General features: G+C 48.0%; 1 long non-coding RNA gene across 1 annotated transcript; it reads right to left on the bottom strand.

The window, feature by feature from the left end:
- Positions 1–5671, bottom strand: LOC121079250. The gene is made up of 4 exons (XR_005824959.1): positions 5536–5671; positions 1673–2655; positions 899–1034; positions 1–66 (listed from the first exon to the last, which is right to left on the bottom strand). It is a non-coding gene; the product is annotated as an uncharacterized LOC121079250 (long non-coding RNA).
- Positions 5672–5889: the final 218 nt, after the last annotated feature.

Below are 5889 nucleotides of genomic sequence, written 5' to 3'. Positions count from 1 at the left end.
GGAAAAAAGAGCATTGAGGTGCTGGATAATCCCCATCAGTGTGCTGCCCTCTGCCTTTTCCATGCCCTAGGAAAGGAATGTAAATGTGCTGGATGAGGCTTTATTTTCCAGCACTTTAAAGCAAGAAATTAGAAATTTGGGGGGCAGTGGATAAAAGAAGAGGAACCTGACAGCAGAGGTAGGGTGCTAAAGCCTATGGCCAGCAATCCCACTAACTGCGAGAGCCTGCGCTGACGCTTTGCAAACTGCTACAGCAGCAAGGAGACAGAAGTACAGAGTGGCTCAGGGCAATGTACGTCTGCCCCAGTGCAAAACCCAGCACCCCCAGGCAGCGCCTCACAAACTATGCGATACTTGCACCCACTCTAAGTGTGGGATCGCTTTTCTAGGCAGACTTTAATTTACGTTTCCCTTAGCACTTCTCCTTAAAAAGGACAGCTTCTGCTGAAGTTCCCACCCTGGAGTTCCCTTTCTTAGTTGGACCACATCCACTTCTCAGAGACCTGCTGTCATTAGGTGCCCAGCTGGAATCCCACTGAAGTGCTTTAATTAAAATGGACATTAAGAGCTCACTTGTTCAAGCCAAAGAACATTAGGAGGAATTTAAATGAAGAGGTTTTTAAATCTATGGCATTTGTTCTAATGAGAAAACACTTTCTAATCCTGAGTGTTTCCTAATTCAAAACAGATTGCAAAGGCTGTAAGTGAAAACAATTTTTTCTTAAAAAAAAAAAAAAAAAAAAAAAAAAAGTCCTGTAATTAGTAGACCTAACTGGCAAATAAGATTCATTTTTTCCCTACAGCTTCCACATCAGCTTGAAAGCAGGCAGTGAAAAGCAATGTGTGGGTGCGCCCACACACGTATGCATTTTCTCTTAGGACAGGTAACAGAACTCACAGAAATTGCCATCGCATCAATCCCAGCATCAGAGGAGGAAACCATTATGCAGGATGCAGAGCTCTCCTGGTCCACCTAATGAAAGGCGTATTGTTGCCGCTGTACGCTGAATGCTGAGGAAGAGCAAGGAAACAATCTGTTTGCAACAGAGGAAAAACACTTCCAGTAATTTGTTGGAGCAGGACTACTTTCATCTGAAAACACCAAGATAATGAAATGTAAAATAACAGCAGAAAGAAAAGTGTGAGGCCTCAAATGATGGTTACTTGGGGATCAAGTAAACCATTTCAGTGTTGTTACAGAAATGCTAGGGAGCTGAAATACAATCCCTCTCTTCATGGTCTATTTTTTAAATCATAGTCCTTCCCTTGTTCTGAACTTTTTTTAAATTTTTATTGTTTTGGTTTGGTTTTTCGTTTGTTTTGTCAGCCTCCTGTATTTGCTGGCCTTCTAGGGCTGGGGCCCATCTCCCTCACGTTCATTTCAGTGCTTAGCGCAGCACTGAATGGATTTTGTTGATGACAGAGTACCAAGAATAAACAATAGGAGTAAACTATTTTTGGTAACTCACAAATACTAAGGGAAGGAGAGAAGGCAAGCAACCAACCTACTTACTTGTGAAAACTGTTGTCTGCTTATTTTTCTATACATTTCACAAATGAAAATCCTGAGCAGTGGAATCTGAGGCAACCTGCCTCTCCCTTGGCTGTCTTTTATCTGTGTATTTCAACCTCAGCATAAAGCAGTAAGGCAGAAAACCTGCTGGATACTTACTACTATACGGGGAACACCAGTCATCCATGGTCCATAAGGACTTTCTTCTTTTCCCTTGAAATGACATACTTGAATATACCAGCAGAAATCCTTAAAATGTCATCAATTCATCAGTTCTCCCAGTCTCTGCTATGCTGGGACAGCAAACTCATGTTGTGACAGCTTGTCCTGTTCTCTCCTTTGGGTCCTCACTTTCAAGTTTTAATGCCCTGTGACCAGAGGCAATGCAGGGCTGTTTCACGTGCAGCACATCTCCTCTGCGCTATAGCCTGGGCATTTCTGAATGAAGGCAAAATGTTCTGGGGTACTCAGCGGAGGAGAGATGCATCAGCCTGAATCCAGCTTCCCACCTCCTTCAGATTTTGCAGAAGTTGGCTCCAGATTTAATTCCCTGGCAGTCTTATTTCTCTAGTGGGAAAAACAAAAATCTGGATCTGAAAAGCCACATCCTGAAGCCCGGATAAGGTATGAAGTTTGTGGCAGGTATCCACCTTTAGTTCAATGCACAATGTTACCTTCATTAACAAAGAAAGCAGTTGCATACAATATTACCCAGGCCTGGCTGGCTGTTGCTATTGAATGGATGTCAGTGCCAGTGGCTCAGATGGACTGCCCTTCTGTTGCTTCTGGCTGGCTTGGTATAAATACACTAGCATAAAAGGCAGAGATGTTCCCAGAAACACCTACTTTTAAGTGTGTATCTGTAACTTTCTTAAAGTGGCTTTGAATTCATCCTACTGAGTATTCACTTTGGAAATACGAAACACGTTACCTGTAAGTCCAATTAAAACAACTTTGGCTTTAAAATTTGGATACTCATAGACACCTTTTTTAAAGAATAATCCTTTGTTGGCTTAGATGGGTAAGAATTAACAAAGATCAAGGGACTGATACCCACTTACGACAATCGATGACTCAGCTTAGATCTTACTCAGTAAATCACCTCAAATACTGTGGAAAAAGATGGAACTGTTCTGGAACATCTGCAAAGAAAGAGACAGAAAACGTGTCCCCTAATTCAGTAGGAATTAATTCACTGGAAGTATGGGGCTCTTAATTTTTGGATGCCCAATCAAGCACCTCTAGCCATTAGACAGCTTTGAAAACAGATCTCTTAACCCTGACTGTCCCCTCTGAAAGCCCATCTACACCTCCAGGCAGCTCTACTGCTCTTCTTCCAATGTCCTCCCCCTGCCCCTTTGACTCTGTCACCACGGGTGACACTCTGTGGTTAAAAGCTAAGGATGTACCGTGTTCAAACACAACATTTGCTTCTGGGTTGGATGTTCTCACTCCTGACCCATGGGGCAAGAAGACTGCAGAGCCCCAAGGGTCCAACTCAGGTCTCCATCGTGTAAGTGAGCCTGCAGTTGCCTCCTGATCCAGTTGAGAAGATAACGACGTGCCCGTGAGCCCCGATGGGACCAAGGCAATGCTGTAAAGGCTGCCAATTTCAAGCCTGTTCTCAAACAGATAGCAGGGTATTTCACCAGCAAATGCCTAGGCAGACACATTGGGTGAAGACTTGGTAGGTCGTTACAGGAAAGATTTAAGGATCTAAGCTTTGAATTTCTGCCCCGCATTTCTTGGCCCAGTCTGCTCCAGCCCTGCACCTGAGCACAAGGAGGGGTCACTTTGTGCCAGAGCAGCGCTGGGTTGAGGAACACAGACCTGGCCTCTGCTTCTCAGATTTATCCAGTGATAGTTTGCAGCCACGTGGCACAAAACAAGGCTGGACCTGAGTCTGGTCCCAGGCCTGTGCTGGCAATGCCATGAGGTGTGCGGCAGACGTCAGCAGCAGCCTCAGGTTTCTCCTAGCACTTGGCTCGTGCACGACCTGCTCTTACAGGTTTAAACTTACCTCCCTGAAAAGAACACAACCAAGAAACTGAAAAGAACCCAGCTAAAATTTACTTCAAGCAGAGGGTAATCAAGAGAAGGTCTTTAGGCCAGCATCGTGGTGGCCCCTTCTGGTTAATCTGGCTTTTAAAATGTGTCTTGTTTCCTGCAGAAGCTGCAGGGCTTACCTCGGCTGTGCTGAAGCCTTCAGCCCCCACCGTTTTCTCCCACTGGGATCACTTGCCCACCGCAGCCAGGTGCCTCCTGACATGATGTCAGGGGCCCCTACAGTCCCCACCTTGCGGCCCTTCTCCAGGCTTCGGGTCCTTTGAGGGCTTGGCTTTGCACATGCTCTCACCTCTTGCAGCCTTTTAAAATGTCCGGTGCTAGCGCTTGGTGCTGAAAAGGGCTGGCTTCCTGAGGGCTGAATGGCACGCCTCAGCCTGGCTGGTCCCCCTCGACTCCCTGTTGAAACTTCCACATTGTGGGTAGATAAGAACCGATCTGAACAAACTGATTTCTAATCAGTTTGGGGTCCGATTCCGCACCCGTGCTACTGCCTGATACTTTCCTTTGGAAGCTGCCTTGCAGGAGCTGTGGGGACAGCTCATGGGCTGTCCTACTCTAAGCAAATAAGGGTGGCAGAACCAGGTCTGCTGAAAGGAAGACGTAAATGAAATTCACCTTCCAGCATTCACTGCAAGTGAGGCTGATCTGCATTTCTTATACCAGGCAGAGGCTACAGCTCAGATGCTAATTTTATCTTGCTGGCTTTGTAGCATCCTTGATCTTCAAGAGAATTCAAAATAACATGTACCAAGCGTATAACTAAGTCGTTTTAAAGATGTAACTGCAAAGCACATGGTGCTGCTCAAGGGGAAAGAGCTGCTGTGCTAAACACGGGGTATGAAATCAGATCATACAGACAGCCTGAACGGACTCTTTTAGGGGTTATCCTCACAACTGGGCTGTTAGGGGAGACCTTGCTCTCCATCTGCCCTACAAACCCACCCACGATGGTAGCGTATAACAAGGCCAAGCCTCTTAACAGGCTGGGACAGCACGATCCCTTTGCTGTGCAGACACAGGGTGGTTGCCTGTCAGAGCCATCACAGCCGCTTTATGCTACATCGGACACAGCTATTGCAAGAGACCCTCCCCACAATGAGTGTAAACACCTGGTGCCAAGTGCTGCGGGGTGGGTGGGGTGCTCGTCGCTCTTTGAAAATGGGCAGCACCCCTGCAATGGGCCAGCAAACCCAGGGGAAGGAAGACGCATGGGGAACCAGCTAGTCCCACTGCTCTGTGTGCTGGCTGGGGGTGCACTCAGAGGGAGGTGGGTCTGGAGCGCTTTAAGCCCTGCCAGCAGCTTGTCAATGCAGCTCCTGCAATCAAAGCTTGGGCTTTTCTCCCCCGCAGAGCCCCAGGCAAGGCAGGATTTTAGCATGAGCTGTAGGGCTTGATGCTCAGGTCCCTGGTGGAGCGTCAAACCTGTGCTACACTGCCTGTATAGACTTCTGCTGCAGTGCTCTTCCAGGCTGTCTGGAAACAGCATGGGCTGGTAGAGCAGGGCCAGAAAGCAGGCAGAAGCCAGGCAGAAGGCAGGGGACCCCACAGTGAGTGGTACCTATGTTACAACCAAGATCCCAAAGAGCACAAGGGCAGTAGGAAAGACAGAAGAAGGTGAACAGGCAAGGCGCCCAGGCACCCTGCCAGCTATCTCGCTGCCCACACGGATGCCCAGCACTGCTTTGGCTGCAGGGGTGAGGTTTGGGATAATGCAGGCACCTTCCTGAGGCTGTGGGCAGACCCAGCAAGGCAGCTGCTCTCAGCAGTGTGAGTGAATAATCCTGCTCACCCCATGGGGCCGCTCAATTTAACTGTTACAAAACCAAACGTGGATGCCAACATCACAGCCTAACAAAACATCAACATCGCTGCTGCTCAGCCATTGCTGCTGGCCCGACCTCGTTTTGTGAGCACAACGGCAGTTACTTGCAGGGGTGGGACCTGATTAACCTCACCTCCAATGTCAGGTCACAGATGAGACGGTGAAGAGCCTGGGTCGCCAACAGGCATGGTTCCAACCCCCTTCTCCAGGGCTGCTGCTGCTCTCCCGGGAGCCCCCCCTGAATTATTTCCTCAAGCTGTACCAGGCAGAGCTTTCTGGCAGGGAGGAAAGAGAAGATTCCCAATGTACCAGGGAAATGCTGCTCTGGGGGGCAGTCAGAGAGACAGACATTCTTTCTTACTCTGCTCCCCATTCACCTCCATGCTTATTTTTGAGGTTGTTTGGCCATCTTTCTTCCTTCTTAGCCAACACTGCCATCTCACAGGCTTATCAAACATAAATGCCTCCATAAAGCTGCGTCATGGAC

The sequence above is a fragment of the Cygnus olor genome, chromosome 16 (assembly GCF_009769625.2).
Source record: "Cygnus olor isolate bCygOlo1 chromosome 16, bCygOlo1.pri.v2, whole genome shotgun sequence".
In the NCBI taxonomy this organism is placed as follows: domain Eukaryota; kingdom Metazoa; phylum Chordata; class Aves; order Anseriformes; family Anatidae; genus Cygnus; species Cygnus olor.
Note: the sequence above shows the minus strand (reverse complement) of the source record. Positions and strands in the feature narration are given on the sequence as shown.